Below are 24,505 nucleotides of genomic sequence, written 5' to 3' on the forward strand. Positions count from 1 at the left end.
TCTCTCTCTCTCTGTCAAACAAATAAATGGAGTCTTTTAAAAATATAAGAAAAATGTAGTTCAATTTTGTTCCTTTATCTAGAGGAAAAAGGAAATAAGATGCGAAAAAGTATATATCTAATAAAGAATATAGGGAACAATTCAAAAAAAGAATATAGGGAACATTAACTTCTGTGGAACAAAGTGTTTGTGAATAAAGCTTGAATGAGATTAAGATATTATAGGGATAAACAAAAAAAGAAGAGGAATCTGTGTATTGAAAGCTACTATTGAATATGCTGGCACTATTTGAAACTTCTTTGCCCATTTCCAATATATATTATATAATAGGATACTCATTTGTTTGAGAAAGAAACAATTTTGTGTACCATGTTCATGAAGGCTGTTTTTACTTGCTTGTTCCACAAAGTGTAGATGAAAGGATTAAAAAGTAAAGCAACAGAGGTGTTGAGCACTGCAATTCCCTTGGAATAAGATGTTCTTTGTTTGACTGATGGCTTAACATACATGAAGATGCAGCTGCCATAAGAAAGGGATATCACAATCATGTGAGAAGAACATGTTGAAGAAGCCTTTTTCCTCTGATTGACTGAAAGGATTTTTAGAATTCTTTTTTTTTAATTTTTATTTATTTATGATAGTCACACAGAGAGAGAGAGGGAGGCAGAGACACAGGCAGAGGGAGAAGCAGGCTCCATGCACCGGGAGCCCGACGTGGGATTCAATCCCGGGTCTCCAGGATCGCGCCCTGGGCCAAAGGCAGGCGCTAAACCGCTGCGCCACCCAGGGATCCCCGGATTTTTAGAATTCTTAATACAATGTAGGTATATGATATTATCACCATTACCAATGTGACTATGAGTGTCACCAAAGCAGAGATGTATCCCATTGTCTCTAAGAGCTGTGTGTCTGAGCAGGAGATCTGCAACAGGGGGTTGTGGCACAGTAGAAATGATCAACAATGTTGAAGGCATAGAAGTCAAGATTTAAGCCTAAGAGGAGAGGTGGAAAGATGACAAAAGACCCAGCAAACCGACAACACAAGACAAGTTGCATGCAGATCTTACTGCTCATGATGGTTGTGTAATGCAGGGGCTTACAAATGGCAACATAGCAGTCATAGGACATAGCTGCCAGCAAGCAAAATTCAGATGCACCAAGAAGGAAGGTAAAAAACAATTGAGGTGCAAGCAATTAAAGGAAATGTTTTTTGGGCAGCCCAGGTGGCTCAGCGGTTTAGCACCAACTTCGGCCCAGGGCGTGATCCTGAAGACCTGGGATCGAGTCCCATGTGGGGCTCCCTGCATGGAGCCTGCTTCTTCCTCTGCCTGTGTCTCTGCCTCTCTCTCTCTCTCTCTGTCTTTGTGTGTTTCATGAATCTGCAGCAAGGGGGTTGTGTCACAGTAGAAATGATCTACAATTTAGGGATGCATGTAATAGTATAGGAAATTTATGAGAAGGAAAAAATACATGGGGGTCTTGTGATGAGTATCCACCAGGGTGAGTGTGCTGATGGTTAAGTTGCCAGAGATGCTCAGCAAGTAGGTGAGAAGCAGGAAGACAAATAACACAACTTTCAATTGTGTATCATCAGTCAGACCTGCCAGGATAAACACTATCCCTTGCGTGTGGTTTCCTACTAATGTCCTCTACTTTCCCAGGTCTAAATAGGAAAGAAAAAAGAAAGAGAGAATTTGATGATCCCAATGGAAAAATGACAGTGATTTAAGTGTTTAAGGTAAAGTTAGCAAAATGATGTTTCAAATAGAATAACATAATGCTTATTCATGTTTTGAAAGATGGATATGCCGGGACAAACAACAGCTTGCATTTCCAGAGTATCTGTACAGAGAATTTCATCTTTAATTTGCAGTTCTACCAGAGAATAATCTATGTGATGATAGCAATTGTTGATTGTTTTTATATAAGAGGAAATATCAGAGGCAAATTAGACTTTCAAAGCACGGAAAAATTCTTCTTCTCTCTTGATTTTGTGCAGGAGTTGAGATGGATATCATTTCTTATTCAATTAAGAGGTTTGCATTCTAGAACCAATATGATTATTGTCATTAAAGTACATCAGGAAATGATTTTCATAAAATATACACACACATACCTCCCAATAATCAATAAACAGGATTAATACAACTTTATCATTTTACTTAACTAATTATATTCAAATGCCTGATTTTTCTGTCATTTCTTTCATGGCTAATGAGATACAGTTTCAGAGAAGTGAATATGAAATGTCATGACTAATTTTGTTTTCTGGCCTTAGTAGTATTTCCATCCCATCAATGTTGTTATCATCTCCACTCCTACACAATGTATTCCCAGACAAAAGTGGCATGTTGGTGTGTATAATAAGAAAGGGAAGTTTTACTTTAAAGGTTATGATTCTGAAAAAAATTAAATGAGAGTAATGAATACAGAAGGAGATAGAAATATATAAATATTTGTTCATATGAGTGGGGGAAAAATATATAGACAAAGCTTTATGGAAACCTAGAGAAGCATGAAGGGGTTTTTAGAAATAGAATAGTGAAGGGTGCCTGACTGGCCGAGCCAAATAAGCGGTGGTCTATTGATTTTGGCTTAGGTCATGATCTCAGGACCCTGGGATCAAGTCTCGAGTCTGACTCTGTGCTCAGCGCGGAGTCCGCTTCTCTCCCTCTCCCTCTTCCCTTCCCTCTGCTCTCTGTCTCTTTCTCTCTCTCAAATAAATAAATAGATTAAAAAAAAAGAGGATAGTAAGCTTAGGGAAAAAATTGAAAGAAGCAAATTACTAAGTAAAGATTAAAAGAAGACTAAAGCTTCAAAATTAGTAATAATCTTAAAATTAAAGTATGTAAATTAGTCAGTATAGTAAATAAAAACTATAAGAAAATGTTTACCATAAAATTTCTCTCCATCTGCTTCTATGCTTTACACTTACTATTTTATTCTTTGTCTAAAATAAAGAAAAGAGGAACAATTTGTGATCAGCATGACCTAAAAGAGATGAAGAGGTATGTGGTAAATTTCAAACAGAGTGAGTCACAGACAAAATTTTAGAAGACATGTATTTTCCCTATCATAAGAATATTCAAATATTTGGCTAACACATAATTTTTATTTTTTTAATATTTTATTTATTTATTCATGAGAGACACACAGAGAGGCAGAGATACAGGCAGAGGGAGAAGCAGGCTCCACGCAGGGAGCCCGACGTGGGACTGGATCCCAGGTCTCCAGGATCACTCCCTGGGCCGAAAGCAGTGCTAAACCACTGAGCCACTCGGGCTGCCCAAGCTAACACATAATTAAATAAATATAAACTATACATAAGTATAGTTATTACAATACATGGCATATATGAAATGAGATAATCAGATTATTTTGGTTTGCACAGCTATCAAATTAGAGATCAGTTTGAAAGAGTGTTTTTTTTTTCTTAGTTGTCCTCTGAAAAGTACAATTTCTACCAATGATTATAGGTCAGTTTATAGTGCTTTTAAAAAAATTGATTCTAAGGGAGAATTCTTTCCTCGGTATCTTCACATCAAATACATAAAATGATTAAAATTTAATAATGGGCCCCAGATAAGACTATGTTTTCTGCTCTGAGAATATAAATATAATTATTTCCAATCTCAAAAACATACATTATTATTTCAAAGACATATAAGTAAAAATAAACATACAAGTACAAATAAAATTTGTTACTAGTTATACCTAGAGGCATTTATACGAGGATTCTTTTTTTTTTTTTATTTAAAACCCCAAAATACTGGAGATGAAATCATCTTTTATTTTCATCTTATATTTGGTTATCAAGAGACATGCAAAACCCTGTAATTTCAATGAGAACAGTGTTTTTGTGTCTTTTTATCACATATCCGCTTAATATTAGGTGTAATATTACTAAGTCGAATCCGCATATGTGGTGCAGCATCAAGTCTTTTCCTGTATTTTGTTTTTGTTGCGGCATAATATGAAAATCCTGTTTCACACAGGTGCATCGTAGCAAAAGGAAGAAGTACACGAACTGCACGCCTTGCAATGCTTGGGTACTCTTGAATTAGGCTACTCCAAAAATCATTTAGTGAAAGTTCACTAAAATTTTGTTTCACTTGAGAATCAGATGTTAAATCAATCAGGCTCTCATAGTCCCGTGCTACTAATGAGGCAGGTTTAACAGTTACTGTAAACGGATTTCTAACCCAAGTGTTACTGTCATTTGTTACAGGAAAATATTTTAACAGAGTAGAGCGCAAACCCCTTAGGTGCTGCACAATGGCACTACAAATATCTTTATCAACTGTAGAATTGATTTCAGTCAAAAAGTCACTGAGTGTAGGAAAACAATCAAAGTTTTCTTCTTCTACAGATGAAGCCCAAAATTCCAATTTTCTTAACAATGATGACATTTTATCAAATACTGTGAAAACGGTTACATTTTTTCCTTGCATTGATAGATTAACCTCATTTAATTTAGTAAAAATATCTGCAAGATATGCAAGTCTTAGCAGCCAAGATGAATTTGTTAAACAGTCAGACAGTCGAAAAGCTGAATCCATGAAAACCAACAGCTCACGACGAAGCTCAAAAAGTCTTACAAGAACTTTACCTCGGGAAAGCCACCTCACCTCTGTATTCAGAAGAAGTGCTGTGTGCTGGGCACCCATTTCCTCACATAAAATTTTTAGTAGCCTGGACTGATGTGGCCGAGCTTTAATGTAATTGATGATTTGTACTGCCTGATCTAGCACATTTTTCAGAGATGTAGGCATTATTTTAACTGCTAGTGCATGTCTATATAATAGGCAGTGACTACTGGTGCTTTCGGGAGCCACATATTTTATCAAGGTGACCGCCTCAGCAATTTTCCCGTCCATTGCCCCAGAAGCATCACTACAAACATCAACACATTTTTCCCATTCAATTTCATGTTTCTGCATAAAACTGTTGATGCAGTTGAAAATTTCTTCACCAGTAGCATTACTTTGCAAAGACTCACATAAGAGTAGGTCTTCCTCAATAGATTTATTAAACCTGTAACGAACAAACACAAGCAGCACTGCAAGTCCTGAAACATCAGCTGATTCATCTAGTTGCAGTGAAAACCCATCGCAAATTTTCAGTCTACATACAAGCTCTTCTTCAATGTCAGCAGCAAGATCCTTAATCCGACGTGCAACAGTACTATTTGATAGTTGTACTGCATCTATTTTTTTGCTATACTGTTCGTCAAACATCCGCATCACAACGTCTTTTGCACAAGGCTTGATAAGTAATTCTCCAATAGTATGAGCCTCTCCACTCAGGGCTATATGGTAACTTACATTGTATGATGCCTCTGTAGCACTTTCATTATCTGTATTGACAATTTTAGGTGTTGGAGGTTTATTATTTTCAGGTGAATCAAGATGTTGCTTGAAAAAGCTTATGTCTTTGTCTTTATAGGCAGCATGTTTAGTTTCCAAATGTCTTCGAAGCTTACTAGGGGCCAAAGAACTATTTGATAAAATTTTCTTACATAACACACACTGAGCATGAGGCGCATCTCTATTCCCAAAGTAAGTAAATCCAAAAGACAGATAACTTTCATCATATTTTCTTCTTTTTGGTTTCTTACTAAATGTTGTGGAACTGGACATAAATTTGACCCTGGAAAGCTCACCTTCTGATTTTTTAGACACTGAAGGTTGCAACTGTTCATTCTCGCTTTGTAATATTCCAACCTTTTGATCGTTTGATTCAGACACAATTTGATAACAAAAAGATTCTACTTCCTGTTTAAGACTTCCTTGTTTCAGCAACAGATCCATAGGCAATGTGTTTGTGGTACAAAACATGGTTAATTTAGAATAAACATTGAGTATCACAGATGTATTGAAATTATATGACAGGATACACAGAAGATGAGCAATCATCAAAGAGATGATATAGAGCAACACATCAGTTAATTTGTAAATGCTGCCTATGCATCAATGCGCAGATGGAACATCACACGTTCGTGTATCAGGTGATCTCTCATGCGACTTCCTGGTGCTCTCAGGTATGGCACACCTTTTCTGAAATGAAGAGTACTCCCTTCTGCAATCACACTCTCCACCTTGGCAGCTTGAAATGAAGACTCTTCAAAAGAATAAAATTAGGGTATGGGGTGGAAAGGGAGTAACCAAAATCATGCTTCTTTAAACGGTCACTTCGACGTGCTGCGGGGCCGGCCATCCCTCCAGGTCGCAGGTGCGCGCTGCCGGCGGACCGCCGCATCCGGGGGCTCGCCCACCCTCGCCTCCAGAACTCCTGTCTCGCGTCCCCGGGCAGTCTCCTCGGCACCCAACACTATCTCTCTACGTCACCTCCCTCAGGGACGGAGGCCGGTCTTCTCTGCGGCTGGGCTGCAGGGCAGCGCCGCGGTCCCCGGCTGAGCCTGCGGCCGCCATTTTACACAGCCTATACGCGGATTCTAAGATAAAAAATAAGATCTGTTGTCAAAGTCGTTACTAATTGAGTGAATAAAAGAGAGGACTACTGTTTTTCCTTCACATTTCTTTTACATTCACGTCATTGTGAAACGATGAATCACACATTTTTGTACATTTACAAAAATTACTCCAAAGGCAACAACTGTAGGAATGCTTATATCTAAAACACCTACATCATTCTTTTACTATGTCAGATTATTTCTTTGTCCACCTTCCACAGATACACACACTAACCATCCCCCAACATGCACTGTACAAACATTAGCAAGGTCATGTTACAAAACCATTACAAGTTAGGCCTAGGTTAGATCTTGTGAATACTAGTGAAACTTTTAAAAAGTGATTTTTCAATACTAAATTTTCATTGTATTCTGTTTTCTTGATTTCCCTTAAATCAAAATTTAAAGGTTAAAAAAAACAAGGTTAATACCATAATTGTAAAAATAGGAGAAAATGGGTTAAAATATATCTAATAGAAATATGGCCTTTATTTTTTTTATTATTTTTAATTTTTTTAATTTATTTTTTCATGAGTGATAGAGGGAGAGACACAGGCAGAGGGAGAATCAGGCTCCATGCAGGGAACCCAACGTAGGACTCGATCCTGGGTCTCCAGGATCATACACTGAGCTGCAAACAGTGCTAAAGAACTGCGCCACCTGGGCTGCCCAAATATGGCCTTTAAATTTGAGACATACCAATTACTTTCATCGTTTTGAGTCCTAAATCAGTCTACCAAACACTTAAACATCACACTTTTTTCTTGAAGATGTTAAACAAATTTATTCAAATTAGCTCTATTTCAATATTTAACTCTTTTATTATCATGCTGAACAACACTAGCATTCAGATCCTCTCTGAATGAATCCCTCTACCCCACAATCTATGATTGTTTTTCTTATCTACTCACAGCAACTTTATAAATGGTTTTAGGGCTTTTTTCCCCAGATTTTTTAGACTAGTATATTAAATTTCCCCATTACTACAATTTACTTTTTTTATATATATTGAATGTTTTTCTTAGTATTATTCACAGTGCTATATAAAATTCATCAACACTTAATCCCATTGAATATTTATGCTTTCTGTGCCCTGAAGGAAAATATCTAAAGATTAGGAAGAGTTCCCAGAGGATATGAGATCCAAGAACACAATTCCCAAAGGGTCACAAATTTGTGCATTATACGTGAGTTCTCCCCAGGCACTAACTACTTAAAAAAAGAAATTTATATATATATATATATTTCAAAACTACTTTTAATTGTGTCTCCAAAGCTTTCAGTATCGATTTCCTTAATCTATGTTTGGCTTTCCACACAGATGTATTTTGATATCCCAAGTACAGAGAAATACAAGAAATTGGAAGTTGAAAAAGAAAAGATTATTTTAATTGGTAATAACAAGTGACAATATTAGTTGGAGAATTTATTAGCCTGTCATAGCCTGTCAATTGTACTTGAAATACCTGACATTTTATATCCTATGTACTACTTTTTTTCTATTCTGAATTCAGTCTTTCCTCCAAATAGTCTTTTTTTTAATATAAAATTTTATTTATTTATGATAGTCACACACACACAGAGAGAGAGGGGCAGAGACACAGGCAGAGGGAGAAGCAGGCTCCATGCACCGGGAGCCCAATGTGGGATTCGATCCCGAGTCTCCACAATCGCACCCTGGGCCAAAGGCAGGCGCCAAACCGCTGCGCCACCCAGGGATCCCTCCAAGTAGTCTTTACAAAATGATCTAGTAGATCTTAAGCTGATATTTCATGACACCCAAGCATTCTCCACTTCCTCTGTATTAATGGAATATTTATCTATGTAAGCTAACCTTCCTTGCAACTTGTGACCATGTGACTAAATTATGAGCAAAGGATCTAAGAGGAGATGTTGTGCAATTTCCAAGTATTATCCTTTGATAAAAAGGGTTTGCCCTTTTCTTCCTCTCTACCTACTCTCATTGTTGTGATGATATCAGCACATGGGATGGCAAGCCATTTGGAGCCATGAGTATGGGTAATGATACTAGGAATACACTGACTACTCAACAAGAGAGAGCACACCCAGGTTCCTGACAGAATTGCAGGTCCTACCCACTTAGAAACACAGTGACTTCATGGAGGAGCTTCAACATACCAGCCTTAACATTTAAACAAGATAAAAATAAAGTCACTATTGTTTAAAGTGCTGTGATATTTGTCTTTCTCATACTCTACCAAATCCATGGTATTAATCAAAACCTGAGTAGACGGGGATCCCTGGGTGGCGCAGCGGTTTGGCGCCTGCCTTTGGCCCAGGGCGCGATCCTGGGGATCCGGGATCGAGTCCCACGTCGGGCTCCCGGTGCATGGAGCCTGCTTCTCCCTCTGCCTGTGTCTCTGCCCCCCCCCTCTCTCTCTCTCTGTGACTATCATAAATAAATAAAAATTAATAAAAAATTAAAAAAAAAAAAAAAACAAAACCTGAGTAGAGTCTGAACTTTTACCTTGAGTCTAACAGGTTGACCCACCATCATTTCATAGATACTGACAGATATACCCTACTGAGTCAATGACAGAAAACTTTATTATTTATTATATAGCAGGAAGCAGGAGCTTCATGTTCTCATCAGCTCCCTTTACCCCTAAATTCTCTGCAGGGAAGGACCCTAATGGATATTGTGGTTTACACAAGGCACCTACATCTAAGCCTGAGGATCCTCTAAGCTAGCAATTATCAGTCTTTTAAAGAGAAAAATATGCCTGATTTTGCCCTACTAGAAGACAGTATCTTTAATATTCTGCTAAGGGGAAATAATCTCCTAAATCTGTTACAAACATTCTTGAATAGAGAGTCCAGAACAAAAACTATCAAAATATGTGGAAATGTTTCAGAATGTCCTCCCACCAAATCCGCCCCTGATTTCTAAACCTCAGCTTCTGCTGCAAATTCACCAAGGTATGCTCCTCTGTTGACCTCTCTGATTAATCTGCTGATCTCTTTTATCACTCCCAAGATGCACTGACAGTGTTCTCCAAAATGTTGCAAACCAGTGACCAGCCTCACACAAGTAGAAACCCAAGAGTACCCGAAGTCTTTTAGAAAGAATTTACAATTTTGGAGGTTCATTTATATTACAGGCTAGCAGTGCCTCCAACATAGCTTTCAGCTGGTTAGTAAGACTGTGGCCTCCCAATTCAATAACTTGTTCTTGGAGGGACTGCAGGTATATTTAATCCAGTCTGTCTTTTTTGTTCAAGCCATCAACCATGTGACATTTGTCTGCTCCAGTATATGACTTAAAATAGGAGTGAGGAAGATATTTGGAAGTGTTTTGCCTGACTAAAGTAAAAAAACCTAAGAAAGAACACATATTGGTGAAGACGTGGAGACAAAGGAAACCTTGTACACTCTTGGTGGGAATGCAAATTGGTGCAGCCACTGTGGAAAACACTGTGGAGGTTCTTCAAAAAATTAAAAATAGAACTACCATATGATCCAGCAATTCCACTTCTGGGTACTTACCCAAAGAATATGAAAACACTAATTTGAAAGGATATTTCAACCCCTATGTTTACTGCAGCACTTTTTACAATAGTCAAATTGTTGAAGCAACTACTGACTGATGAATGGATAAAGATCTGATATCTATCTTCAATTATAATATTATACTTATATAAAATATAAAAATATAAATATAATGTAAAATAATATATTATGCATATTATGTATATTATGTGATATTATGTATTATGTAATACAGTAATATTTTATGTACATTATTATGTATAATAATATGTATATAATAATATTGTATGTGTGTAATACATAATATTATACATATTATGTATATTATATATACACATATATATATATACAATTGAATAGTACTCAGCCATAAAAAAGAATGAAATCTTGTCATTTGCAACAACATGGATGAATCTAAAGGATATAATGCTAAGTGAAATGTCAGAGAAAGACAAATACCATAGAATTTCACTCATAAGTGGAATTTAAGAAACAAAACAAAGAAAAAAAGACAAACCAAAAAGTAGATTCTTAACTATTGAGAACAAACTAGAGGGAAGGCAGGTGGAGTGATGGGTAAAATAGATGAAGGGGATTAATAACACACCTAATATGATGACGACTGAGTAATGTATACAATTGTTGTCCACTATGTTGTACATTTGAAGTGAATATTGAAATGTTAATTTTATTGGAATTAAAATAAAATTTAAAAAGAAGTATTTTGCCTGAGGGTGAAAGAAGGTGAGAGAAGTGACAAGGAAGTGCTAGAGTGGCCCCCTATTGTCTCTGTTACCTTCACAGCACCATCTGGTGGAGGATGGCTTACCTGACAGGCAAGCATTTTTAAGGCTTTTGCACTAGAGTATTTGTCTTCTGCAGGTAGGCTCTAGGAACAGTTCTTAATGATCAAAGATCATTAACAGTTTTCTGAGGTCTAAGGTGTCCTCCTGCCTGATGCTGGGTTTTTCTCTGTCTCCACTTCCACAAAATCTGAGTAGTCCATTCCAGGGCTGTAATTTCACTGGTTTCCAGTTATCCCCTACTGATACTCAGACCTTTCATCTAGAAGGGTCAGGTGCATGAGGGACAAGGACATTTTTATAAAACTTATCCAGAATTAAGCTTAAATCTATTAGACTCCTTGTGGCCATGTTACCGCCTAGAATGTGTGTCAAGCAAACTAATTTGAGTTTGTTAAAGCAATAAGATAACAACGTTTTGGGTGATATCATTAAATTTATTGGACTTGTACCCTTAGGTTCCTATAGACTATGACAGCTTCTTAGACATTTCTTATTTTGATAACCAAGACAATTTTGAGAAGTACTTGTCAAGCAACTTCTAGAATCTCACTTTATTGGAATTTGTCTGTTCTGGATACTCTCAGGTGACGAGCAAGGGAATATATGTTTATACCTAACCAGATCTATACACACAAATATGTGTTTGCATACGTATTCTTCTGTATCTATGTTAAGCTACTCATGAATTCATACTAATATATTCCACTTTAACCCAATATCACATGAATCATTCTACATTTGTCCTCTTGCTCATATGTATCACTCCAGCAGTGAAACAATGGCTCCTACCATCTGCCAATGACTCAATTATTACATTACAATAGAAATGTATTATAGGAAGCAACTTCATCAACCAGAATACGGGAATTTTGACTTGAGTCTTACTAATTCACTCATTTCTACACATAGGTTAGCATCTTTTCTCCCCCTTCTCCATTCAGTGAGGTTGTTTCATACTTTCATAATACTATTAAATACTTCTGCATTATATTTTAAGATCCTGGATCTATTTTTTAAATTTGCTCACATTAGAGTTATTCTTTGTGTTGTAATGTTCTTTCTACTTGTTTTGGCAACTGTAGTGTGATATAACTATGACCACTGTAGTGTCATATGCAATCGCTTTCCTACTCTAATAAAAAACTGTGCTTCAACTGTTCAACTCTCCAGCTCCCAAGTCCTGGCAATCTCTAACATGTTTCCTTTCCCTATAAATTTGTTCTAGAACAGCCCTATCTCCTAATAGCATCATCTTTGGGGGTTAGGATTTCAATATATAATTGGGGGGTACATATTAAGAACATAGCAATAATTTATCAACTAAAATTGACAAAAGTCTGGGGAAATATATGTGAGAGTAGATTCTAAGGGTGACATACCAGGGGAAAGTAAATATAATTCTACATAAGGGTGAATTTATTGATATATTTTCAATGATTGTGATTTTCTTTTCTTTCTTCTTTCTTTCTTTCTTTCTTTCTTTCTTTCTTTTTCTTTCTTTCTTTCTTTCTTTCTTTCTCTTTTTCTTTCTTCTTTTTTTTTTAAACTAGGCTGTTACTTTCAGAAAGCTAGCTTACCAGCACATCACAGGTCAGAGTGAAGCCTGAGTAGTGGTTGTGGATTTAATGGAATTCAAACTTCTGATGATGGCTATAATTTTTTGTTCAATTACATAGCAACTTGGATTTGTGAATGATTTATCCTGATTAAATTTGAAATATTAGAAAAATAAATCCAAAGATGTAAAATGACAAAACTTGGAACAGTTTTATAATATGCAATCCACTTATATATCCCTTAACTGTGTAACTGTTGAAGATCCAGAAGAAAATTATTTGTACAAGGTATTGATTCACAAGGAGGTATGAACAACATTGAAAGGAATCGTAATTGCTGGTCTGAAATGAAAGTGGGATATTTATAGTGATTCTACTGCATCTGAAAAGTCATCCTAAATATGTTAACATGGATATGCTCAGAGCCAAGTAGAAAACCATGGAGTTCATCCTCATTAACAAATAATACATCAAAGCATCTTTCCTTGGCAAAACTGCAGTATTTGGTACCACCATCAAATACTTTTAAAAATGATGTAGGAATGGTGATCCATTCCACATAGCCATTTAATTAAAATATTTACCTGCCCTACCCCAGATGAATCTTAAAGCATGACAGTAGATTCATATACCGAATTAGTTGGTAACACCAATTGCAACTGTGTTTTAGATTATGGCCCATTTGTTAGTTTAAATCCAAAACAGTCTTGGGACTAAATACTAAGTTATTGAATTCTGAACCTATTTTTATGGACTAATAGAACATAACAGGTAGATTGCATCACCTTAATATAGTAAAGTAGACAAGATAGCAGACCTTCATCCTGGCTTTAGGGTCATCTCTGGCCTTTTGATATAATTTAGACCATTGACAAGCAAACCACAACCTTCAGGACAAGCCCACAGGCTGTTTTTGTACAGCCTTATCTCTAGGGATGGTTTTTAGATTCAAAGGGTCAGAAGAGGAAGTAGGGAGAATAGGGCAATGGAGGAAGCATTTAATGGTATATTTTCAAAAAATGTATCAGAGAATCAGAATTTCTCACACAAAGTATTTTTTAAATACACATTTTTAAATACACATTAAATATACATTACAAGTAGACAGATTCCAAATTTCTCTTTTCTATGATAACAAAACCCATCAATAGTATGCTTTCATCAAGACATTTCCCCCACTCTGTCCCAAAATGCATGAATTTTAATAGTATATAAAAAAGTAACAAGTTTTCAAAAGAAATGTGTTAAGCTGAAGAAATTTAGAAATTGTTTGCTTGAAATTATTGCCATGGTTATTGTTACTGAAGATTACATAAGTTCATTGAGTATGAAAACGCTCATCCACCCATTTGGAAAACCTGGAAATATTTTAATCTCTATTAAAATATTCCAAATAAAGACTTTCTCTCCACTTTAAAACTATTTATATAGAAATAAAAATTTAGGCAGCAGATTTACATTAGAGAAGACAGAAATGTAGTAATTTAATATCAAAAAATTCAAATAGGACAGAAGAAAAATTGTCATTTTCACTTCTGATGTGACTGGCATGCATTGTGAAGCGTCCATTTTGAGCTATGAAGGCCCTTCCAAGTATAAAGATCAAATAGGCTTAGAATAAGACTTTCACATAATTGTGATAATTAATTTATCACAAAATTAAGGTATTTAAAAAAATTAAGCTATTTGTAAATATAATAATATATGTTTTAACAAATTGAATCTAATAGTTGTACCATTAACATTAAAATTAATTTATATCACAGTTATACTATAAAATATATTGATTCTTTTGCCTAATCTCCTTGCTCAATTTCTATTTTTCTATTAACATGTTTAAATATTCTATACTATAGTAAATATATAATTTATGAACAAATATACATATAGTATGAAATTGAAGTGTTTTGTTTGAGTTTTGTTTTTTTACTGGTAGAATGTGTGATAAATAATAATAATAACAAGGTAAAGAAATTTAGAAACTGATTGTTTGAAATGATTGCCATGATCTCTATTTACAGAAACAAAAAAAATTCCATATTACTTAAGGACATAGTGATTCAATTTCCCTCATAGTTATAGGTCTATTATCATTTTTTATTTTCCCTTGAGTCAGTGACAGTTTGTGGGTTCCTAGAAATATGTGCTTTTCAGCTAAGTTTTAAAAATCTAGGTGGTGCATTAACTCTATATAGAATATGTGTAAAATTGAATCTCTGAATTCCACAACAGTGGAAAGGAACATGGAAAAATTAAAGTCTAATTTTTGTCTTCCTCTGAGAGAATTTTAAGAGGAAATAGATAAAACACCAAATAAAGACACAAATGATTTTGGCCCAAATAAGGGACAGATAGGGGAGAGAATGAGCCTTTGGAGATTAGTCAGGCCACATGAAAATTATGTCAGGAAAAATAGTCAATATTATTTTGAATACAAGCATTGAAGCACCCCACATTTCTTGCTTTATTTTACTCATGATCTCAGTAATATCACTAAAATGGTTCACTTCACTGAGAAAATCTCCATCTTTTTGGTCATGTGCATAAAAGTGTCTTTCACTTGTTTGTTTCTCAGTGTATATATGAAGGGATTCAACATGGGGGCAACAGAGGTACTGAGCAGGGCTATCCATTTATTTAAAGATTCTCTGCATGGAGCCTGCTTCTCCCTTTGCCTGTGTCTCTGCCTCTCTCTCTGTGTTCTCGTGAATAAATAAATAAAATCTTAAAAAAAATAGAAACAAAGAAATAGAAAAATTGTCATAATATTTTGACTTACATCTTCTATAGTTGCATTTTTTGCAGTCTAGTTAGTTTACATTAATATCTTACACCATCAAGTGACTCATTCTTCTTGTTAAATGCATCTCCTTTCTGTTTATTGCTCCTTACGATAGTATTCTGCAAGTCAGATTTCAGCTGAGGACTCTTGGCCTTTTAAAAAACATGAACTTGACCGAAACATCTGACGCCCATACAAGAGGGATTCAGTGCTTTCACCAAACCTCTGAAAACTCTTCAAGATTGAAATCCTCATGACCACCTGTAGGTCTGCTTTTCCCTTTTTCCTGAAGACTTGTGTTTACTTTTGTCTCACTCACGTGTTATTCTCTTTTCACTGCTATGGACCCAAGCAGATAGGAAGTATATCCTCATGCGTGATGACTATATTATATAGCATGCTTTATTTAGTTTTTGCAGGAGAGTTCTAGAAAACAAGACATTTAAAAAATGTTATCTGGGGATCCCTGGGTGGCGCAGCGGTTTGGCACCTGCCTTTGGCCCAGGGCGCGATCCTGGAGACCCGGGATCGAATCCCACGTCAGGCTCCCGGTGCATGGAGCCTGCTTCTCCCTCTGCCTGTGTCTCTGCCTCTCTCTCTCTCTCTCTCTCTCTCTCTGTATGACTATCATAAATAAATAAAAAAAATAAAAATAAAAAAATTAAAAAAAATTTTAAAAAATGTTATCTACTCATACCTGGTAATTTGTTTCCATGTCATTGTGTTGCTCTGTTGCCATGGTGGCCTCTTCCCTCTTAGTCCTGTCCTCCCTCTTTTCTCTTATTCTCTTGTGTTTTGCTTAGCCTCTTAAAATTCAGAATTGTGTTAACCTTTTGATTTTTTTCTCATCTTCCATCTTTTTCCATACCATGCCTACATTCGCATGTTTATCAGCTTAAATGTCTATCTCCAATTCTTTCTAAAGTGTGATGATATCATGACCATATTTTCCTTAAGAAGAATATCATGTCATATCTTACATTGCATTTTAAACATAACATTTCATATAGTCCAGTTCAGCTGTTAAAAATATACAGATATCTCCAGTGGTTATAAGTAATTACAATACAACTAAGATTTCCCCTCTCTTTCTCCCTTTATTTCATTCTTTACTTACCTATTTTCCTTTCTTTCCCCCAGACCCTTCAATGTATTATTTTTTGGTTTTTATTTTTTATTTATTTATTTTTTAATAATAAATTTACTTTTTATTGGTGTTCAATTTGCCAACATACAGAATAACACTCAGTGCTCATCCCGTCAAGTGCCCCCCTCAGTGCCCATCACCCATTCACCCTCACCCCCGCGCTCCTCCCCTTCCACCACCCCTAGTTCGTTTCCCAGAGTTAGGAGTCTTTATGTTGTGTCCCTTTCTGATATTTCCTACCCATTTCTTCCCCCTTCCCTTCTATTCCCTTTCACTATTATTTATATCCCCAAATGAATGAGAACATATAATGTTTGTCCTTCTCCGATTGACTCATTCCACTCAGCATAATACCCTCCAGTTCCATCCACGTCCAAGCAAATGGTGGGTATTTGTCATTTCTAATGGCTGAGTAATATTCCATTGAATACATAAACCACATTTTCTTTATCCATTCATCTTTCTTTTTTTTTAAGATTTTATTTTATATACTCATGAGAGATACAGAGCAAGAGAGAGAGAGAGAGAGAGAGGCAGAGGGAGAAGCAGGCTCCATGCAGGAAGCCCAACGTGGGACTGGATCCCGGTCTCCAGGATCAGGCCCTGGGCTGCAGGCGGCGCTAAACCGCTGCACCACCGGATCTGCCCTCCATTCATCTTTCGATGGACACCGAGGTCCTTCCACAGTTTGGCTATTGTGGACATTGCTGCTAGAAACATCGGGGTGCAGGTGTCCCGGCGTTTCATTGCATCTGAATCTTTGGGGTAAATCCCCAACAGTGCAATTGCTGGGTCGTAGGGCAGGTGTTGGTGGGAATGTGAAATGGTGCAGCCACTCTGGAAAACTGTATTATTTTTTTGGTCATCACATTGAAAATGTCTACATTCTGGCCACTAAAGCACAATTTATGCTCAGTAATCAGGTTTTTGAAATCCAAATTTGATCTATTTTCTTTTTTCAAGGTTGGTCTATTTTTTAAGGTCAAAAGCATAGGGAAATGTCAATCAGCAAAGGATGAATTTTATAGGGTGCCAAATTATAAAGTTAGAAGTGAGAATTCATACATGAATACTCCCAGGCTAAATTTAAATTACAAAATTGCAAACAAAAACAAAACAAAACAAAAATCACCCAAATAAAACAAAACAAAAAACTATTGTAAACTGCTTGACATCGTTATTTTGCTTGAATTCCGAATAAAATACTTGGTAAATGTTGGTAAAATAGTCATTGTTTCTGACCATTTTTATAAATGCAGGGACTTCTGTAATTACTTTGGCAATTTATAGGTAAGAGAGAAGTGATTCCTTTGGGATATGAAAACTGGATATTTCATGAAATGTTTAAATTTTATTGAATTCAATAAGAGGACATTTCTCAAGTTTAGGACTAATTATTTTTTCCTAATATGTCATATTTTATATTCCAGTGTCATATTTTATAATATTCACACTGACCCTGTATATTAAAGTCATATATAATTACAATTATCTCAGGAAAACAATATATTTATTTAATAAAATAAATTTCTGAGATTCTGTTGAATGCTGTGAAGGATATCTATTCAAAGCTTGATTCCTACAAAATGAAAGTTCAGAGATTTCTTTATAAGATAACTCAATTGAGTAAAAAAGATAGTTCTAACTTCATGTCATATATCTCAATGGCTTACAAAGGAATCAACTTTTTTGTCCAGCTTCATGAAATTAGGTTAGTATGACTAAAATAAAAATTTTCCCAAACCTTGTTATTGTCCTTAGTAGCAATTTCATTCTCAACTGTCTTCTTTTGATTCAAGTCTCGAAACAGAGGCAATTTCTGAATACTGCATATCCATCATATTTTTTATATTCCTTTAACCTGCTTTTATCTTGCATTCTAATCCAAAATACATTAACCCCAGCATCTTACACTTAAGATGTGTTAACTTAAGTTTCCAAGATCTATAAAGAACTTATTAAACTCAACACCAAAGAAACAAACAATCCAATCATGAAATGGGCAAAAGACTTGAACAGAAAGCTCACAGAGGAAGACATAGACATGGCCAACAAGCACATGAGAAAATGCTCTGCATCACTTGTCATCAGGGAAATACAAATCAAAACCACAATGAGATACCACCTCACACCAATGAGAATGGGGGAAATTAACAAGGCAGGAAACAACAAATGTTGGAGAGGATGCGGAGAAAGGGGAACCCTCTTGCACTGTTGGTGGGAATGTGAACTGGTGCAGTCACTTTGGAAAACTGTGTGGAGGTTCCTCAAAGAGTTAAAAATAGATCTGCCCTACTATTGCAATTGCACTGCTGGGGATTTAGCCCAAAGATACAGATGCAATGAAACGCCGGGACACCTGCACCCCGATGTTTCTAGCAGCCATGTCCACAATAGCCAAACTGTGGAAGGAGCCTCGGTGTCCATCGAAAGTTGAGTGGATAAAGAAGATGTGGTTTATGTATACAATGGAATATTACTCAGCCATTAGAAATGACAAATACTCACCATTTGCTTCAACGTGGATGGAACTGGAGGGTATTATGCTGAGTGAAGTAAGTCAATCGGAGAAGGACAAACATTATATGTTCTCATTCATTTGGGGAATATAAATAATAGTGAAAGGGAATTTAAAGGAAGGGAGAAGAAATGTGTGGGAAATATCAGAAAGGGAGACAGAACATAAAGACTCCTAACTCTGGGAAACGAACTAGGGGTGGTGGAAGGGGAGGAGGGCGGGGGGTGGGGGTGACCGGGTGATGGGCACTGAGGTGGGCACATGACGGGATGAGCACTGGGTGTTATTTTATATGTTGACAAATTGAAGACCAATAAAAAATAAATTTATTTTAAAAAGATGTGTTAGCTTAAAGATTTTATCAGGACAGAAACCTAATTTCATTTCTTATTTTTTAAAGCCATACCTCCAATTTAGATTATATTAAATTTGGAGAACATTTTTTGCATCACATTTAAAATAAATATATTTATTTTTTTAATATTTAGAAGGAGTGGTAAAAAAAGATTTCAGTCTCATTGTTTATTTTGTGATGTTTCTAGCCTGCATGAGAAGCGCAATTGCTTCTTTTGTAGTTTTTCAGATTGCAAGAACTATCATCATTCTTGCATACTCTCTCACTGATCTCAAGAGGATTAACTGATGAAACAATTTTTAAAAGAAGGAAAGATTTCCCTGGAGATCATTGTACAAATATGTTAAAAATATGTGAATTATTTATTAAGTGAGGAAACTCTAAAATCTATAAACTCAAGTTTAAAACCAAGACAAAATCTTCTTTTTAAAGCAGCTATATATTGTAAGCCAGAAGGAGTTTTTGGAGGTTACAGCTTACATAACCATGACAAGGAAACATTCCACACGGGAAATATGAAATCCCCCAACCCATATTGTGAAAGACTTTAAGGGGATTATTGCTAAAAGTTTGAATCCTGATTCAATAAGGGGCTTATATTATATTTACCTAAATTAAACCTCTCAAGGCATCCTCTAGAGTGGCAGTTATAGGGACTTAATTAGTTTCAGGATTTGAAAACCAAGACATGTCATCATTGACAAAGGAAATAATTAAATGTGTGACATACCATGGAAGGGTCAAACTCATGAGATCTAGATTGAAAGGAGATGAGTTTAGGAGTCTAATGTTTGCAGCTGTTATCTGTCTACATCCGATCTGTAGGAAATTTGGCTGATTCTACAGAAAATTTTATTTCAATTCATTTTACCTTCTTTATTTCTACTGCTAAGTACCTAAAACAAATACTACTGTTGTAACAAATAAACTTTAAAATCATCGCAATGCTACATATTAGATATTTAAAGACATTTCAATGAAGTAAAAATGTATGTACAGAATGTACTATTATACTATATAACTTGGTCACTTTTCACAAATTTAACATACCCACATAAGTAGCCCTCAGATAAAGAAACAGAATGTTACCAATACGACGGAATCCTCCCTTTTTTCTCTTCTGGTCATTATCCCTCTCAAGGCTTAGCCACTGTGCTTACTTTCAAGGAATCAGTTCATGTTTTGAAAAGATTTAATACAATGGAAAACTATTTCCTGAAATTTTAAAGTCAAACATGCAGCATGGATGGCAGAGATTTTGTTTGTAGGGTGGGATGTGCCTACCCTACTCTATCCAATCATTCAGAAATTGACTTTGAAGGTTCTTCCATCTTCAACAGGTATCTACAGTCAGCCAGCAGATGGAGGAAGAGAGAGTGGTGTCACATGGGAGGTTTTTATTGGTAAGCCTGGAGGTCGTTTTCATAATGTCCATTCATAAGAATCCAACTATAGAGCACACCAAAATGCAAAATGTCCAGGATGTCCAGTCTCAATGTGTGTCAAGCAGGAAACATTTGTGATTAGACTCAGTGTCTTCTCCAGCTGTTAACATTCAAATCCAGTCTACCATTGCCTTCCACCTGGTCTAACTAGTAGCCTGTAATAACCTTCTGAAGAATCTTTGCTTCCTTCCCTCACCCAATCTATTTTATGTAGAGAAGATAAAAGTATGTTCTCTAAAATTTAACTCATTTTTGCTATTTCTTTACTAAAATTATGTCCTAAAACCTAATTGAATTGCAGACAGTGAGTAGCCGATAAGAATCCTTGGCACAGCTCCTCACTGCTCATCTTCATCCTCTTTCACTCTTTTCTTATTTGCTGTTACCAGTTGTAACGCTGACGCTCCTTCCATTCCTCAAGTTCTCTTTCACCTCTATCCTTACCTTTGCTCCTACTCTACCTCCAAATTCCAGGCCTCTAATTAAATGTATTCTCCACAAAAGAGTCATTCTCAAAAAAGACGATATGTGAGGAGAACTTTCCCTTCCTTATAGACTTTATCTCAGTCTTTTGTTCTTTATGACACCATTAATATTAATTTCTACATGTCTTTCTGCTCTCTCTCACTGTCTCTTTTATCCTTCTGTTCTAGATAACTCTTAGATAACTCTAAGTCATTTCAGGGCAGAAAGTTGTCTGCTATATTTTTTCATCCCTGTATACTTAGGATCTGGGGTCTCTGGATTATCCTTCAAACTAGAGACTGAATGTGTTGAAGAATTTAAAAATTGAGTGTTTTTTTTTTACATGAGATCAATTGGTGGTTATTCTGAAGTTTTGAGCGTGATGAAATAAGAAATAGACAATGTCATTAAGTAAATCGTAGAATAATAAGCAAAATCCTGGGAAATGAGCATGGAAGAAATTTGGAGAAGAGAGGAATAATGATGGGCTATTTTTTAAAAATATTCAATTCGAGGTAGCATCTCTATAAAAACCTTCTGGTGTAGTTCCTCCCAATTTTTAAATAAAATAAGCAGCTCTGAAAACTAATAATTCAAACTCATGCAGTTCTGGAAACATTTGAAAATAACTTCAATACAAAATATTTTAAAATGAGGAAAATATCTGTTAAAAAACAATGTTATCAAACCATGAAAAGACATGGGGGATTTTAAGTGCATATTACTAAGTGAAAGAAGCCAATCTGAAACGTACATACCATATGATTGTAACTCTATGGTATATTAAATAGCAAAATTATGGAAATAGAAAAAGATCAGTAGTTGCCATGGGCTGGGAAAAGGGGTTAGGGATGAGTAGATATAGACAGGATTTGGGGGGCAATGAAAATTCTCTATATGATAACATAATGATGGATACGTGTCATACATTTGTCCAAACCCAAAGACTCTACGTGGGAGTGAACTATACTATAAACTATGAACTCTGGGTGATTATGATGAGTCAGTTAAAGTTCATCAGTTGTAACAAATGTATCACTCTGACGGGGCTGTTGATACTGGAGGAGGCTCCAATATCACTTGTGGGTGAAAGGTTATGGAAAATCCCTGGACTTTCAAGTTTGCTGTGAACCTAAATCTGCTCTAAAGTAGTATTAGTAATAATAGTAAAAGTCTTAACTTTAAAAAAGAAAGAAAAATGAGAGAAAAATGTAAGTTTTATATCACAAAACAAGGGTCACTACCAATTGAATAAAATGAACTTCAATTCCTCTTTAGTTCCTTGTCTTATCTTAAAGAAACCAATACAAATTACCCCCAAAACTGCTCTTTATGACTCTAAGGAATTGTGTGTGTATGAAATGATATCATTATTGTGTTGTTATTCCTCTTTCTCAGAATATTAATTCAGTAAATTTATGATTCTGTTTTTATTAAAGGTATACATCTTCAAAGTTCAAAAAGTCAAGAATCTAAGAATCCTATTAATGGAAATTAGTAGTCCCTTGCTCCAGCCCTCATCCACCCCAACTTCTTTTCTCCACAGCCCTCAGGTGTTAACAGTTTTGCTTCCTCTATTCTATACATTACTACTTCTTAATATGTTGAGTTAGAAATTACTTACTGGCCTAAATATGAAAGATAAGCATTTGATATTCTTATATTTCCCATCCCTCCTATACACATCTCTTTTTTAGCTTTTTTATGATTTTGAAAATAATTGTTATTGTAATTATCAGTTGGATTTTTATACTAATTTACATTATCTTGACAGCGGAAATTTTCTTCCATCTGGGCCACATGTTGGCCTGTACTCTGTCTTTTTTTAAACAATGTTCTGTTTCCACTGGGTTTCATTTCTCATTAAAATAAATGCATAGCAGATGGTAACTACCCTTATTGTTGCAAGCATTTAGTAATACATCTAAGTGTCACATTACTATGTTGGGCACCTAAAACTAATATAATATTGTATGTCAACTATACCTCAATTGTTAAAAATTGCATAATGTAAAAATTCAATATTCTTTGTTCAGGTAACCTCCCAAAGTGCAGCTATGCCCTCAGTAGACTCAAATACATTTGGCAAACTCTCCCTTTTTTGTTCTCTTTTTTCTCAGCTCTAACAGTTTCTGATTTTTTTTTCCTTCCAACCTTATTGGAATTCATTGCTTTCAAGGCCTGATGCATAACTTATTGTATTGATTGAAATGCTTGTTTCCAATATGGCAACATGGAGATTCATTTTACCTTTCTCCTATTCCCAAGTGTGGATAGTTTGAGGATATTTAAGTTTCTTCACATTGCAGTGCTCTTTTTTAAGAAAACAATCCCCAAATTATGAATGCACATGTATAAACATAGAATTAGGAACAAACATGAGATTTGTTTAGGATGAAGACAATGATAACCAGTCACACATTTAATTAAGCTATTAAAATCATAAAGTCCAGAAAATAAAATTTGCATTAACTATGTGATATAATTCTCTAATACTCTCTTTCCTTAAAAATTTTAATTGTATTTTTGATGATGTTGCCACAGGGTTTTTTTAGTAGACCATTTTAAAGTCTACAGTTAAGTGGTGTTTAGTCCATCCACACTGTTCTACAACCACCACTCATATTAAGTTCCAAACATTGCTCACTCAAAAGAAAACTCTACCCATTTAGCAGTCATTTCCCATCTCTTCTTTCCTGAGACCCTGACAAATACCAATCTGTTTTCTATCCCTGTGGATTTACCAATTTTGGAAATTTCATGTAAGTGAAATCCTACCATGTGTGACCTCTTATGTTTGGCTTCTTTTGCTTAGGATCGTGATATCAGGGTTCATCCATATTGAAGCATGTATTAATACTTCATTGGTTGGATAATATTCCATTATGAATATATACCACATTTTCTGTATCCATCCGTCAATGGACATTTGAGTTGTCCCACTTTATTTTTTGGCTATTGCAAATAATGATGTTATAAACAATATTATACAAGCATTTGCAAACCTCCTTTCAGTTATTTGGGTCAATACCTAGAAATGGTGTTATTGAATCATGGCAATTTTATGTTTAACTTTTTTTTTAATGGATCTCTGGAACTTTCCACAGTGGCTAGGTCATTTTAGATTCCCCCTAATAATGTACTGGGTTTCCAATTTCTCTATAGCCACATCTGCCATAATTGAAGTGTAATTCACTATGGTTTTAATATGCATTTTTATGATAACTAGTGATGTGTAACATCATTGCATGTCCTAGTTGGCCATTTGGAGAAATGTCTGTTCAAACCCTTTGCACATTTTAAAATTGGGTTATTTGTGATTGTTTTCATGTTTTTGTTGTGGCTGATTTGTAACAGTCTTTATATAGTCTGGATACTAGAATCTTATCAGATATGTGATTTGAAAATATTTTTTCCAGATTTTCTCTGTAGTCATTGTAACCTATTTG

At 35.5% G+C, this 24,505-nt stretch overlaps 1 pseudogene; it reads right to left on the reverse strand.

Moving 5' to 3' along the window:
* Nucleotides 1–335: 335 nt before the first annotated feature.
* On the reverse strand, nt 336–6,431 carry LOC129519818 (olfactory receptor 6C74-like; annotated as a pseudogene).
* Nucleotides 6,432–24,505: the final 18,074 nt, after the last annotated feature.

Source organism: Nyctereutes procyonoides, unplaced genomic scaffold (assembly GCF_905146905.1).
Source record: "Nyctereutes procyonoides isolate TBG_1078 unplaced genomic scaffold, NYPRO_anot_genome, whole genome shotgun sequence".
In the NCBI taxonomy this organism is placed as follows: Eukaryota; Metazoa; Chordata; class Mammalia; order Carnivora; family Canidae; genus Nyctereutes; species Nyctereutes procyonoides.